This window comes from Elephantulus edwardii, unplaced genomic scaffold (assembly GCF_000299155.1).
Source record: "Elephantulus edwardii isolate Elephantulus edwardi_28Jun2011 unplaced genomic scaffold, EleEdw1.0 scaffold00080, whole genome shotgun sequence".
In the NCBI taxonomy this organism is placed as follows: Eukaryota; Metazoa; Chordata; class Mammalia; order Macroscelidea; family Macroscelididae; genus Elephantulus; species Elephantulus edwardii.
Genome location: NW_006399830.1, coordinates 1,968,423 through 1,984,671, shown reverse-complemented (window position 1 = coordinate 1,984,671; position 16,249 = coordinate 1,968,423). Strand labels below are relative to the sequence as shown.

The 16,249-nt window shown below is 50.1% G+C and overlaps 1 protein-coding gene and 1 pseudogene across 1 annotated transcript in view; both read left to right on the top strand.

Annotated features, from left to right (window-relative positions):
* Positions 1-16,249, top strand: part of GNA12 (guanine nucleotide binding protein (G protein) alpha 12) — a gene marked incomplete at its 5' end in the record, with an annotated part of 65,133 nt that overhangs the window by 14,741 nt on the left and 34,143 nt on the right. The gene's annotated exons all lie outside the window — the stretch shown is intronic.
* LOC102877539 lies at positions 13,345-14,240 on the top strand (annotated as a pseudogene).

Genomic DNA, 16,249 nt, shown 5'->3' with positions numbered 1-16,249 from the left:
GGACTAGGCCTCAGTGCTGGGCCAGCAGCATGGGCCCCTCCCTGGGTAGGGCCACTGGGTGCACTTTGGAGGGGTATAAGAGGCTGGACTGGCCTTGGTCTGTCCCAGCCGTGTGTGAACAGTGACCGAGGGGCCAGGCTGCAATGGTGGCTGCTCCCTGGAGTGTTCCTTGAAGCCCCGTTTCTCTAATCTCAGTTATACTGTTTCCAGTTCTACCAAATGTGAGATCAGGGGCTGAGCAGACGGCAAACAGGGATGAATCCTCAGAGCGTCTTACAGGAGTGGTTTTCACAAACTGTCGGGATTGGGAGGTTGAGGATGTGAATTCTGCCTCGCTCCTTTGCAAATCTCTGTCTTCAGTGAGCAGGCTGCAGTTCTGTGCACAGCTGTGTGGCAGAAATCAGGCTCAGGACCAGGTGGGCTTTGAGCTGACAACAACATCAGCTGTGTTGTAAGGCGCCCCCAGAGGCTACGACCTTCAATGACCTATGGACAGAGGTCCTAGCTGCTAAGACGTTGGCCTGTGCTTCCCTTCAGCCACCCTGTAAGAGAAAGATGTGGGATCTGCTGCCTCAGAGATGAGAGCACACCCGTGTCTGTCTGGTCCCTCCCGCCATAAGAGGGACCAGCACAGCGAGGTGGACAGGCACAGCAAGGTGGGCAGGGACAGGCATGGCCAGGTGGACTGGCACAGAGAGACAGGCGTGGCGAGGTGCACGGGCGGGCGCAACGATGGGGATGGGGACGGGGACGGGCATGGCCAGGTGGACTGGTGCAGAGAGACAGGCGTGGTGAGGTAGACAAGGACGGGCGTGGTGAGGTGGGCCGCGCAGATGTGGACAGGCACAGAGGCTGCAGCAGTGAGCTCAAGCAGAGCAGGGATCAGGCAGGGGCTCATAACCCGTCAGAGTCCCCTCCTCCTGTGCAGTTGCTGGAGCCAAACCCCGAGGACAAAGTTGACTGGTACAATCTTTGCAGACTGGATTACTTGGTTAGTTATGGCATCAGTAGCTGAGTGGAAGCCTTATTCTTATTTTAGTTACTATGTTATTCTTAGTATAACCCTCCTTGTATAAATTCACATATTCTCCTCACCACAGTATTGTAACTTTTCATCCCTAGGACTCTAATCAGACCTTAAAAAATCCAGTCCCATTGCTGTCAAGTCGACTCTGACTCCTAACAGCCTCTCAGGACAGAATAGAACTGACCCCTAGGGTCCCCAAGCTGTAGACTTCATGGAGCCACACTGCCCCATCTTCTCTGGAGAGCCCAATGGATTTGAACTGTCGACCTTTAAAGCCCCATGCTTAATCACTCTGCCACCCTGGCAGCCCATGGGACAGTTCTACCCTGTCCTTTAAATGTCACTCAGCATGTCGGAATTAACTCAACGGCACTTACAGATTTGAGGAAACAGCACTGGTGAGACGGCGTTTAAGCACTGAGCTGTTAACCCGAAAGTTAGGTTCTGAAACTGCTCTGCAGACGGAAGACTGTGGTAAAGACCGCCACCTCAAAAGCCCTAGGGGTCTGTCACACTGAGTCAGAGCAGACTGCATGAGTCGTGACATCAGCAATAATTCAAGAAAGGAACCCTCTCTGAAGAAATCGTTTAGATGGCCAACAAACGCATGCAAAAATGCTCAGACTCACTGGCTATTAAAGAGATGCAAATCAGAACAACAATGAGATATCATCTCACTCCAGCAACAAGAGCAAAGTTCAGCATGCCCATGAACACCACATGCTGGTGATTGGAACTCTCATTTACTGCCAGTCAGAATGCAAAACGGTACAACTGCTATGGAAGGCAGTCTGGCATTTTCTTAAAAAGTTGAAACTGGGATTATGATTTGACCCAGCTATCTCTCTACTTGGACCAGGAGGCAGTTGTCAGAACAGAGCAAGGGAACACTGCATGGTTCAAAATTGGGAAGGGTGTACGCCAGGGATGCATCCTATCTCCATACCTTTTCAACCTATATGCAGAACAGATTATCCAGGAGGCTGGGCTCTATGAGGAGAAATGTGGGGTCAAGATTGGTAGACGATTTATCAACAACCTGCGTTATGCGGATGACACAACCCTGCTTGCTGAAACTGAAGAGGACCTGAAGCGCCTGCTGCAGAGGGTCAAGGACTGCAGCCTACAATATGGATTGAGGCTCAATGTCAAGAAGACAAAGATTCTCAGCACTGGACCAATTGGCAGCATCAGGATGGATGGTGAAGAGATTGAGATTGTACACAGCCTTAGTTTGCTTGGCTCTGTAGTCAACAGTCTTGGCACCAGCAGCCAGGAAATTAAAAGGCGCATTGCCATGGGAAAGTCTGCTGTTAGGGACCTCTCCAAAGTACTGAATAGCAATGGTGTCTCTCTGGAGACTAAGGTGTATCTGATACAGGCTGTGGTCTTCCCAATCACTTGTTATGCATCAGAGAGTTGGACAATGACCAAGGAGGATAGAAGGAGAATTGATGCCTTTGAGCTGTGGTGCTGGAGAAGAGTATTGAGAATACCATGGACTGCTAGGAAAACAAACAGATTTGTCCTGGAAAGGGTTAAACTGGGTGGCTCCTTGGAGGCAAGGATTCTGAGGCTCCGTCTAACATACTTTGGACATGTTGTGAGGAGAGACCGGTCCTTGGAGAGGGACATCATGCTTGGGAGGGTGGAGGGACAGCGCAGGAGAGGAAGGCCCTCTATGAGGTGGATTGATTTCAGTGACTGGGATAATTGGGATGGGAGTGTCAGAGACAGTGCGATTGGCATAGGACAGAGTGGAGTTTAAGGCTGTTGTACATAGGGTTGCTATGAGTCGCAAGTGACTCGACGGCACATAACAACAGCAACAGCATCTCTCTACTGGGAAAACACCCCAGAGCTGTGGCACAAACAGTTTTATGCACACTCATGTTTATTGCAGCATTATTCACTATAGCAAAGACATGGAAGAAGTCCAGGTGCCCATCAACAAGTGAATGGATCGAGAAACTGATACATCCACATGATGGAATATTACACAGCACTGAAAAACAGTGAGCTTGTAAATCCCTACACAACATGGCTGAGTAGCCTAAGAGACAGTGCTGAGTGGAATATCTCAGTCATAAAAGGTCAAATACTTCAATAGGATGGATACAGTAGCAGGGGCGGGGAGAACAGGAAAATAATGGACAGATAATGAATACTGGATAGAGATAATACCCACTGCAATAGTTGATGAGAAGGGCAATCCGAAATGAATGGACAAATAGACATCATATGTACAACATTTAACAATCTGGAACCCAGATCTGAAATCAAGCATTACAAAGTGAATTGGGAGAGGGAAGAGAGAAAGTGTGTATGAATGAATGAATGAATGAAAATCAATGTCTTTTGTAAACTTTATAAATCATAATTTTTTAAAAAAGAAGTAGCTTAGAGTTGGGAGGTCAGGTGTGCCCTATCTGGGCTGTGTAATTGGAGTAGCAGATCTCAGTGACTGGCCATCTGCAACCAGTCCCCACAGGTCTGTTCTTGGAAGTCCTTTATCGTCCTAACATCTTCAGTCGGTTGGAGGACAGCATTCCTTTGTAAACGATTCCAGGTGCTGTTACACTGAAATAAGAAGACAATTGTCCCTTGAAATCTGGGTGTGAAACACACTAAAAAACCCTCCTAGGAAAACATTGCTAAAGCAGCTTCCAGTAGCAGCTTCAGAGCGTGGCCAGGGTGGGAAGAGAGCCACATAGACGGGTTGGGAGTCTCCTAAGAACAGGCTAGCATTCTTCAGTCAGGTTTGTTGTCACAGAATCTCAGTGTTGATCTGACTCTTGTTGACTTACATTTTCACATGGTTACCTGCTGGTGAGCTTGTGACTCACAGCAACGCCGCAGGCAGAGTGAACTGCCCCCCAGAGTTTCCAGACCTGTAGATCCTGTCGGAGCAGGCTGCCCCATCTCCTTCACTCTGAGAGGCTGCAGAGTGCCACTAACCTTTTGCTTAGAAGCTGAGAGCTTTACCCATAGGGCCACCAGGGCTCCTGCGATGCCAGTCCTGGCTCTCCAATGCCCGGCTTTCAGATACTTGATGGATGTGTGAATAAACATTTAGATGAAAAGAATGAATACCTTTAGAAGAAAGAGAAGTGAAAGAACAGGAAAACCAAACTTGAATATTGATGACCTCTGTGTCAGTTCCCCGACACTGCTGTGAAAGAGGCCTCACAAGGAGGTGGCTGTCATAACCAGACATTTAGTCTCCCAGTATGCTGCTGAGTCATCGCTCACCCTCCAGCGGGTTTTCAGAGGCTGGGAACTGCTCAGGAGATTACCTGTCTTTCTCCCATAGAGCATGCGGTGGATTCGAACCCCAAGCCTTTGGGTTGGCAGCACAGCTCCTTCCTCAGTGTCGGAGGCTAGAAGTCCAAATCCAGAATGGGTTCTTTCTAGGAGAAAGAAGGCAGGCATGTGTGCGTGCGTGCTCGCTCGCTCGCTCATTTACCCACTCTCTCGCTCGCTCTCTGGCTCGCTCTTTGAGGTTTGGGTGGAAAGCTCTTCTCTCTCCCCGTGTCTTTTTTTCTGTTAGCTCTGGGGAAGGTTCTCCTCTCCTCAGCTCCTGTTCTTTGGCTCCTTGGAGATTTTCATAAGACATACTAGCTATCTTCCCTCATCTCTGCTTCTTTTATGAATCAAGAGATGCTACCTCATTAATAAAACAAAGACAGCCCTTTTTCCCCAAATGGGAGTATAACTACAGCTATAAACCAAAAACCAAACCCGTCACTCTCCTTAAGGCAAATCCAAGTCATAGCGACTCTGTAGTAAAAGTGCCCACGGCTTTTCCAAGACTAAGTCATCTTTTCCGAATCAATGCCAGTCAGCTTTCTCTTGCTCGTGGCTTTAAAACCCCTGGCCTTACACTTGGCAGTTGAGCTCTCTAACTGCTGCACCACCAGGGCTCCTTAACCTGAGGCATTGTTCCTACGTGCTACTGTGCCAGGTCCGACCTTCTGTGACCCCACGCACAGCAGCACGGGGCCCTGCCCAGCCCTACGCCGTCCTCATGGTCACTGCTGGCCTTGCGTTGTTGCTGCAGCCACTGTGTCAGTGGGTGAGAGTAAGGACTTCGCACACAGCTTCAGAGAACCCGGTTCTGCCTTTCGCGTCTCACACACAGAGGTTTTTCATGCCTTCATAACTGAAAGACAGGGCTCTGTGACTGGGGGCCTGGCCTCGCCTTGGGTTCCTGGCAGCAAGCATTTTTCTGGGAGCGTCACCACAGGAGGGACTGGCTTACCTGGCCTTGTGTACCCTCAGTGGGTGGAAGGAGCTCAGCAGAGCCCAGGCACAGAAGAGCTGCCGCCCCATGGGAAATTGCCGTGCTTGTGGCCACCCAGGCAGCTAGTCAGAGTCCTCGCAAGCCTTGTCCCTCTCACAGTCATTCATACAGCTTGGGAGTTTACAAGCAGGCGATGAAAGCCAGGGCAGTTCATCACTCTGCGTAACCAGAACCACGTGGGGCCTCTGTCTGGGTCTCTCGGCTTTCTCACACTACGCCCTCCCTATGAGGGGTGGGCTGGGGTGGTCTCTTCGCATGCCCTCTGCAGCTCTGCCCAGGCCCCCTGCCCAGCCACAGGAAGCACCGCCTGCTCCCGCTGCTGGAAGAGGACAGGGGCTGGGTGGAGGAGGGCCCTGTGGTTTCTCAGCCGGCCCATGTGGGACGTCCGTATCCCAGAATCCTCTGAGAAACCCAGAGCTGTAGTATTAGGAAGAAGGAGATCACTGATAACACCTAGCATCCTTCACAGGAAAAGAGAAAATCTTTGCAGAAAGTGATTCTGTGGAGTTTAGTGTGTGTCGGTGGCAGCGGCTGCAGTTTGACTGTGATGAGGTGGAAGGATGAGGCCACCGCAGCTGTCATAGAGTCTTCCTCATAGGTCCACCCTGGAGGACTGTTGAACCCCACAGCATTTCCAAGACTGTTTGTGTTTATAGAAGCACACTGCCTCTTCTTTCTCCTGTGGAGAAGCTGGTGGGTCTGAACACCTGGCCTTTAAGCAGCTACACTCTTATCTGTAAAGAGCCCAGAGCCAAGCCCACTGCCTTCCCTTGATTCTGACTTGGTGGCCTGGCAGGACCAAGCCGAAGTGCCTGTGGGACTGCCCGGGCTGTCGTCTTTACAGAAACTTGTCCCTTCTTCCTCTAATGGAGCGGATCGTGAGCTTGAACCACCCACCTTTTGGTTAGCTGTTGGTACTTTGACCTCCATGCCACCAGGGCTCCTTGGCCAGGTCTCAGTGGCTGGTAGATCAAGAGATGGAGCCTGATGAGTGGGAGTTGTTGTTGTTATGTGCCGTCGAGTCGCTTGCGACTCATAGCGACCCTATTTACAACAGCCCTAAACTCCGCTCTGTCCTGTGCCAATCTCACTGTCTCTGACACTCCCATCCCAATTATCCCAGTCACTGAATCAATCCACCTCATAGAGGGTCTTCCTCTCTTGCGCTGTCCCTCCACCCTCCCAAGCATGATGTCCCTCTCCAAGGACCGGTCTCTCCTCACAGCATGTCCAAAGTATGTTAGACGGAGCCTCAGAATCCTTGCCTCCAAGGAGCCAGGCCTGAAAAAGTAGCAGCTGGGAGATTTTGTGTTCTTTTCCTCTGCTTCCCACCATGGGGAATTTAAAAAAAGAAAACCTTAAAAAGCGTTTTATAAAAAGAACAGCCTTACAAAAGACATGGAAAGACTTCACAGGAGGAGGATATTCGAATGGCCAACAGACACACGAAAAAAATGCTCCAAATGACTGGCAATAAGAGAGATGCAAATCAAAACCCCAGTGAGGTTCTTTCTTAGCCCAGTAGCAGTGGCAAAGTTTAGCAGGTATCAAGTCATAATGTTGGAGAGGATGTGGAGAGATAGGTGCTCTTATACATTGTTGTGGGATTGTAAAATGGTATAACCACTCTGGAAGGCAGTTTGGCATTTCATAAAAAAAGCTGGACAAGAAATTCTGTACGACCAGCTATTCCACTCCTTGGAATATACCCTGAAAAAATGAGGCACAAACAGAGACTTGTTGCACCTATGTTCATAGCAGCATTATTCACCATAACAAAAACATGGAAACAGCCCAAATGCCCAACCACAATGGAATGGATAGAGACATTATGGTCCATTCACATAATGGAATACTATACAACACGCAGGAGCGTAAACTACCTAACATGGGAGTGACCGGAGAGCATTATGCTGAGTGAACTAACTCAGTCTCATAAAGACTGTATAGGACCATTATTGTAGAGCGTGTACGAGGATTCAAGGGGAGGGGGCTTTAAAAATAGGGTCGCACCATTTGATGGGTGGAAGGAGGGAGTGGTAAGGAAAAGGGAACGGTCCAGTGTGAAAAACAATGTGTATGAACTTCAGGGGGGGTGGGGGCGGGAGGACTCTTAAACAGAACCTCCAGGATGGAAAGAATGCAAATATCTGCAGTTGTGAAGAACTGTAACCAATGTCACCAGAATGTCAGGGCAGAAACTGTTGACGGGAAGCATGTGCTGCTGTGTAAGCTTCCATCAAAAACATAGTGAACTACTGCTGAGGACACACATGCTCTCCCAGAGGCCTGTGGGACAGAGGAGACCTGCCCTGAGGACTGCAGGACTGGACCTCTGTCAGAAGCAGACTGAGAGAGCGGCTGGTGGGTTCAAACTGTGGACCATACAACTGTCTTGCTGTTGTGAGGTGCCAGTAAGTTCAGCTGTTGTGAGGTGCTGTTGTGAGGTGCCAGTAAGTTCAACTCATAGCGGCTCTATGAGCAGCAGATCTGAACCCTGTCCTATCCTGTGCCACCTCCCAATCTCTGGCACAGTCAAGCCCGTTGCCATAGTCACTGTCAGTCCATCTCGTTGAGGGTCTTCCTCTCCTTTGCCATCCTTCCACCTTCCCAAGTATGACGTCCTCCTCCAAGGATAGTCTTTTATAGCAACATGCATAAAGTGCACAAGACACAGCCTTGCCATCCTTGCCTCCAGGGAGCACTGAGGCTGCCCTTCATGCCCTCTGAGCAGTGTCCCTGGGCAGGAGCTGCGCTCTGTCTTGAATGCCTGCTGGTTGGAAGGAGTGTGTGGCCTCGGGTCTCTGTGTATCTCGGGCATCAATATGTTTGTAAATGGCTTTAGGACATGAGTGTGTAGGTCCTTAGCCGCCTTTTCTTCAGGACATGAATGTAGGTCCCTATCCTTCCCTTTCTTCCATATTTTCCATTTTCACAGCTGCTACCTTTTGAGAGTCCAGCTACTTCTGTATCATCACCAATTGTTTCTCATTTTCAGAATTAAACCCCCAACAGAAGCGCCCTCATTCTTTTCCTTTCCTCTTCCTCCTAAGTACTCAAACCATATTGAGTCACATATTTGTCATTTCAGCCCAGGTGGCCTCTCCCACCCAGTGTCAGGAAGTTGAAAGCCCCTTCACTCTTTACTGCCACTCCCTCAGCTTCCTCTGTGTCCCACCTGAGATTTGTCCTCTGTAGAATGGTGATCATTGTCACTGACTAAGGATTGCGCTGAGAATTGCAAGAGACTTGTCTCTGGCCCAGTGCTGGTTCAGTTCCACTGGTACAGACAGACTTAGTACACACATGTTAACCAGTGTTACTGAGTGTCCTGTGTAACCTCCTCTCTTGATAAAGATGCAGATTGTCTTACAGACAGCACTGTCCTCCGTGTCCCCACCTGTCCCCAGGGTATACTGGAGCCCAGGTTTCCTGAGTGTCTGCTTAGAACTGCCATTCAGAGAGTGCTTGCCATTCTGGTTTGACCAGCCAAACTCCCCACTCCGCTGCTGGCGAGTGGATTCCAGCTCCTAGAAACCTTGCGGCTCCGAGAGGAACTGCCCCGTGGAGCTCCTAGGACCTTCGTCTTCACACAGGCAGACCCTGTGGAGCCGCTGGTGGGCTTGAACCACCCACCTTCTGGTTAGCAGCAGACTGCTGTGTGGCACCAGGGCTCCTTTTCCAGCTTTGCAAGCTGCTGCTTCTTCCACATAACGTGGTTATGGAATAAGTAAACAGAACCGGACAGCCCCACTCCTTGTTTTGGGTAAATGACGAGCCCTCTGTGTGTGTTCAGGGAGGGAATGGCTGGCGTATGAACACACGAATACACGGCTCACAGCAGAGGAAAGGAGGAGTAATCCGGAAGGCATTATGCCATAGATGTGGAATGCTGAGAAGCATGAACTTGAGTTTCCTCCTGGGATCCGAGCCCCCTCCTGCTCAGTGAGGCCTGGCTGGGGTGGGGGAGGCGACTTGGGAGCAGTGGTAGGAAGTTCTCACCCCAGGATCCAACCCCAGGGCCTCACTGCACCACCAGGCTCTGCCTGGGCCTCAGGCTGTTTTAACACTACCCATCTTATGTTGACAGGCAGTGAGGCCTCGAGGTCAGTGTGAAGGCCAAGTGTAACTGGAGTGTAAGATGCTCGTGGCCCAGGAAGCCAGCAGAGCCCCGTCTATAGCAGTGTACAGACAGCAAGACCGTCTGTCCAGGGCCAGAGAGCCAATACGGACCACACCGAGCCAGGTCACAGGAAAGGTAGTCTTGTATGCTGTTTGGGTTCCCAGCGCCCAGAAGAGTTAAGTTTGCACTCCTCTCGTCAATTCCGTGTGCACTTGCGGGATATTGTGGGAATGACGCAGACGAGACACAGACAGGAAGTGACCACGTGGCGCTGGGAAATGGCACGCTGTGCTTGTCCACAGGCCTTTGTCTGTGACCAGGGCCTTCAGAGGAGGTACCTGCATATCCGACGGCACGCCTGAGGGCAGTGCTGGGCTGTCAGAGAGAGAACAAGTCACACAGCTGTTTGACTGATGACAGGAAGAACACAGTCATGCCCACCCACGCCGTGTTTTTTTCAGTCTCACTGCTGTCGAGCTGATTGCAGTTCACAGCACCGCTCCCCCTTGTTCCTAAGGCTGTAACGCTGTGAATTGAGACTGCCTGTCAAGGAGCTGCTGGTGGATTCAAACCTCAGACCTTTTGGTTGGCAGCCAAAAAGATGACATTTCACTTCCTTTTTGTTTGAAGTTAGTGTCTGCATTTTATCAAATCAGTTGCAAATGTTCATTTCTAAAAAGATTTCTTAATTCCCAAACTAACAAAGCCCACGGCCATCAAGCCAATTCCTGCTCTCAGTGACGCTGGAGGACAGATGAGAGCCTCCCCGTAGAGTTTCAGAGGCTGTAACTCTTTACAGGAAGCAGACAGCTGATGCATTCAAACCACTGACCTCTCAGTTAGCATCCCAATGCTTAATTCCTTGAGCCACTGGAGCTCCTCTTAGCTCTCCAGCTGTGCACTGGGTCTGGCCTGCAGCCCTGGGGCAGAGATTGCCGACTGCCCTGGAGACAGGCAGGTGAGGTGTCTGATTCTGGACTGAGGTCTCCTGTGTGTGTGGCTGGCTGGCTGGCTCCGCATCGCACAGTACTGCAGCGTCCCTCCCTCCCTGCACGCCTGGGCCCAGGCTGGGTGTGGGGGAGAAGGAGTTTTCTGCTCTGCTCTGAGATATGATCACAGAGAGCCATTCATGGAGTGGTGAGGCCACTGTTCCTGCTGCCTTGACTCAGGGCTGTTTACAGTGCAGAGCAGAGGCACCTCGGATGACCTCGGAAGGCAGGCTGGTGCTCGAATTCAGAACTCACCAGCAAGTGTGTCCCAGCCCACCGGGAAAGCTTGAGGTGGCCTTCAAGAGCTGGTCAGCCCACCCGAGAGGCCCCCTCACAGGCAGCTCTGCAGCCCGTTGGGCCCTCAGAGGGTGAACAGCACACTTCCCGGCTCCTAAGTGATGTTTACCCTTCTCTCCAGTCAGTACTCCAGGTTGGATCCAGATGACCAGCGGGCCACAGCCCCGCTGCCTCTGTGCCCTGTACTTCAGCTGCTGCTAGAACCTTCTCTCCACTCATGCTCACAGTGCTCCAGCCCCTCATATAGTGGCTTTGTCAGACAGCATGTAGAAGAAGAAGAAAGTGGTATCAGGACCAGAGGAAGACCCAGCAATCTGTGTGATCCATATGCAGATGATACAAGCTAGGTGCTTGGAAGAAGAGATAGAAAACTGTACTTTTCCGTATGAGTTATACTTCAACGTAAAGAAAACAAAGCCCCTCACAAGTAATAAACTCTTCCAGCTGATGTTGAGAACATAGAACAAAAGTTTGAACTTGTCAAGGATTGTCTTCTAACCCAGTTAAGACCCATGGGAGCAGCAATCAAAAAATCAAACTCTGTATCAGGTGAATCTGCAGCAGAAGACCTCGTTCACCTGTCAGAAAACCCTCACGGAGCCCCACTTGGAGGATTAAGGGGCCGGCCCTTCACCGTGCTGTGTCAGTCCCCTCAGGTCCCTGCGGCAGCTGACACTGCCCAGGAAGAGTGATGAATCCATTCCTTTCAGTTGTGCTGTTGGCAAAGAATGTTGACTGTGTCACTGGCAGGATGTACAGACCTGTCCTGTAGGAAGCAGAGACAGGGGGCCCCTTGGCAGTGAGTGATCAGGACAGGCCAGTCCCTAGAGAAGACACTGTGCTTGGTCAAGCTGAGCATCAGCGAGAGTGGAGGAAGACTTTGGACCAGGCGGGCTGACACAGCGGCTCAGAGCAGGTGCAGGCACAGCAGCAGTGGTGAGGAGGGCACAGGACCCTCTGTCATACGTGATGTGGCTCTGAGTGGGGACCCTCTGAGCAGCCCCCAACGACAAAAACTAGAAACATAAATAAATAACTCCTTCTTAGCAAAGCAGCCAAAACTAAAGGGTCCTTGTTAGTGTCTTAGCAGCTTTGAAAGAAAATGAAAGCTAAGCTAAACATTGAGTGATGTATCATAATTCTGGGGATAAACAAATCTAGGTCCTCATCCTCTTACATGGGAACCAAAAGTCTTTGCGCTGAGGTGGTAACAGAGGAGTAAGCTTGGTTTTCAAGTTTCTTGTGCAGATTGCTCTGCAGTGCGGCCTCTGTGGTCCCCTTTCTCCGAGGTACAGTGCTGTTACCAGGGAAACGCCTGCAGCCCGAGTGTAGCTGTTCATGAGCCAATGACGGTTTCCTGGGGGCATCCTGTCCAATTAGACTCTGCATCTTGGATTCAAGGAGCCTGGTACACAGTGCTTAGAATGCCTGGCTGCTAATGGAAAGGTTATTGGTTCAAACTTACCAGCTGCTCCATGGTAGAAAAAAGCCGTTGTCTGCTTCCGTGACTGACTGTGGCAATCTTGGAAAGCCTGGGGGCACTTCTGCTCCACCGTGCGGAGGCCCTCCCCATCAGATTGACTGGTGGGTTTCTCATTAAACGCAGAAGTGACTCCAGAGGATAATTTGGGTTCTGTGTATAAGGATCTCCTCTGAGTAATTATATCACGAAGTCTTTAACACCAATGGTTCCAGAAAGTCTGGGTTCCAAGAGATTGGGAAATTCTGTTTTACATGTCCCCCCTTCATAGATTAGATTGTGTGTCCCAAAAATGTGTCTGCCTGGCTGCACAATTCTCTGGATTCCTAATAACTTTCCAACGAACTGTTAATCTTAACTTCCGTGATGTTAATGAGGCAGCTCTGCCATGATGTGATCACCTCCCAGGACAGAGTCTGGTGGGCTGGCCAGTCAGTTGGAAGGGGATCCACACGAGGGGCACAGCCTCACTCGGGCTTCGTCAGTTCCAAGGGGAATTCCCTGGGTTGCGGCCCCCTTTTGTCTTAGAAGAAGGAGCAAGCAGACAGGGGGCCTCATCGTAAGACACAGGAGTAGAGAGCACCCTCTGGACCCAGGCTGCTGCCCTGGAGAAGTCCCCAAACCAGGAGGCACAGAGAGCCTTCCCCTGGGGCTGGGACACTGAATGTGGACTGTAGCCTCCTGAACTTGGAGAGCATAAATCTCTGCCTGTTAACAGTACTCATTCTTTCTCATCAGCTGCTCTGTAGCAAAGATGCTGCTTTTGCTCTATATTCTTCTGTAGAATAATGGATTAAGATTCAGTAATGTGGGGGACCGGGCTTGTTGGTGAGGTGAGGTGTCAGCGGCAGCTGGGCAGGCAGGTTCAGGCTTTGGGGGGCCAGGTCGGTGGAGTCGGGGTGGAGTGGGTGGGTGTCTCCACAGTGAGTGCGTGCGCGGGCCAGCGCGCGTCTTCCCCTTCCCCCTATCCCGGTTTCTTTCTCCTTTTCCTCCTCACCTACTGCCCTACCTAGCCCCCCCACCCCCTCTTCAGGGGGCAGCAGGGCCGCTCCGTCCCTCCTTCCCTCCTTTACCCATCCTCACCCGCCCTTGTTTCTCCTTCCCCTGCCCGGGATAGCCGCTGCCATGATCCTGCTGGAGGTGAACAACCGCATCATCGAGGAGACGCTTGCGCTCAAGTTCGAGAACGTGGCCGCTGGAAACAAACCAGAAGCAGTAGAAGTAATATTTGCAGATTTTGATGAGGTCCTCTATCATATTTCAAATCCTAATGGAGACAAAACAAAAGTGATGGTCAGTATTTCTTTGAAATTCTACAAGGAACTTAAGGCGCATGGTGCTGATGAGTTATTAAGAGTGTGGAAGTTTCTTGGTAAACCCACAATCAGGACACAGTGTCTTTACTATATGACCTTGAAAATCTCCCAGCTTCCAAGAATTCCATTGTGCATCAGGCTGGCATGTTGAAACAAAATTGTTTTGCCTCTGTCTTTGAGAAATACTTCCAGTTCCAAGAAGAAGGCAAGGAAGGGGAGAATAGGGCAGTTATTCCTTATAGGGATGATGAGAACATGTACGTTGAGTCTAAAAAGGACAGAGTCACAGGAGTCTTCAGCACAGTGTTCAAAGATGATGGTGATGTGGTCATTGGAAAAGTGTTTATGCAGGAATTCAGAGAAGGACACAGAGCCAGCCACACAGCACCACAGGTCCTCTTCAGCCACAGGGAACCTCCTCTCGAACTGAAGGACACCAATGCTGCTGTGGGCGACAGCATTGGCTATATCACCTTCGTGCTGTTCCCTCGACACACCAGCACCAATGCCCGAGACAGTACCATCAACCTGATCCACATGTTCCGGGACTGCCTGCACCACCACATCAAGTGCTCTAAGGCCTATATTCATACGCGTATGCAGGCAAAAACATCTGACTTCCTCAAGGTGCTGAACTGTGCACGCCCAGATGCCTAGAAAAAAGAAATTAAAATAGTCACGGGGAAGACATTTTCATCCTGCTAACTCTTGGGCACAGGAGAAGGAAGCGCCTGGCAACTGAGGGCTGAAACACTTGCTGCCTGATAATCGTAGCTTTAATGTTGCACCTCTTCAGGTTCTAAAGGGATTCTCCGTTTGGGTTCCATTTTGTACACGTTTGGAAAATAATCTGCAGAAACGAGCTGTGCTTGCAAGGACTTCATATTTCCCAAGAATTGAAAAAAGAATAATTCCACTTGACCAACTTAATTCCTTTTCTTTATATTCCCTCCTTCACTCCCCTGCCTTTCCACCCTTTCTCCAAGCTGTTTCTCTTTGCAATATGTTACTGGCAGTGAGTTGCAGTATAATGCAATCTTGTTTTCTCCTAAGTATTTGAGTTTAGAACTCCTGTATCTAAAGAAATACGGTTGGGGTCATTAATAAAGAAAATCTTTCTATCGTACTTGGGGGAAAAAAAGAAGATTCAGTAATGTTAGCTGGGCACCATTACTCCAAGAAAGCAGCCCAGCTCCTCACCACGCTAGTGCTGCAGCCCTCCGTGGCAGGTGTGGCTGGCACCGCAGCCCTCCGTGGCAGGCGTGGTGGATGGGATTCAGTCGAATGTGTGTGTGAATGGAGCCTCCCAGTGACATCGTCCTGGTTTCTCAACTATCTTTTATCACTTGGTGGCTTTGTTAAATGTGGTCCAGGACCACCTTTTGAGGTAACTCGGTTTTACGCTGAGATCACGTCTCAAATTCTTTTTCAACACATTTAGAGCGTGAACAAACTAGATGAGAGTTGCTTCGATAGTTATTCCGTAAGATGCATCTGAGGGATTGTGAGAGGCAGGACGAGGCACCTCTGACGTGGCAAGGCCCGCAGCCCCCACATCCCCCTTCCTCTGCCACAGCTGCAGCACAGTCGCTGCTCTTGCCCCTGTTTTCTGTGAGGGTGGCAGCCTGTCAGTAGGTTCACCCTGTGAGCCCAGTGTGCTTACCACGTGTCATGGAGTGAATCGCGTTCCCCAGAGTGCACATTGACTAGGCCGGGCCACAGCTCTCCGTGTTACGGAGTTGTCCTTCATTTTGTCATCTGAACTACTCAGCCTACTTGTTGCCGGTCCTAACCTGTATGAAACAGGGGTAGCAGCAGTTGTGCTAATAAAGCTGCATGAACTCTACAGGTTTAGCTTTAATAGTTCTATCACAGCATGCTCTCTCCATACCTATAATCTGTATGCTAAGCAGAATATCCTAGAAGCTGGACTCTTATGAAGAAGAATGTGGTATCAGTATTGGAGAGAGACTCATCAATAACCTTCATTATGCAGATGACAGCCATGCTTGCTGAAAGTGAGGAGGACTTGAAGCCCTTGTTGTAGAAGGTCAAGGAATGCAGGCTTTAATATGGATTGCATCTCAGTGTCAAGAAAACAAAAATTCTTCCCACTGGACCAATAGGCAACATGATGATGGATGCAGAGGAGATTGAAACTGTCAGCAAGGTCATCTTGCTTGGATCCACAATTAATATCCTTAGGACCAGCAGTCAGGAACTAAGGAGATACATTGCACTGGGAAAATCTGCAGTTGGGGACCTCTCTATATTATTGAGGAGTAATGATATCAGTTTGAGGACTAAGTTAGTGCATCTGATTCAGGCCATGGTTTTTCTGATCACTTGCTATGCATCTGAGAGCTGGACAGTGAATAAGGATGACAGAAGAATTGATGCCCTTGAGCTGTGGTGTTGGAGAAGAGCACTGAACATCCCATGGACGGCCAGGAGAACAAACAAATATGTCTCGAAGAGGGTGTAGCCAGAGTGCTCTTTGGAGGCAAGAATGGTGACGCTTCACCTCATACTTTGGGCATGTTGCTAGGAGGGGCTGTTCCTTGGAGAAGAACATGGTGCTAGGAAGGGTGGAGGGTTGGAGAAGGAGAGGAAGACCCTCGACCAGGTTAATTGATGTGGTGACTGCTGCAGTGGTCTCTTGTGTGTCAGGAACTGTGAGGATGGCATAGGATAGAAGAGAGTTCAGCTCTTTT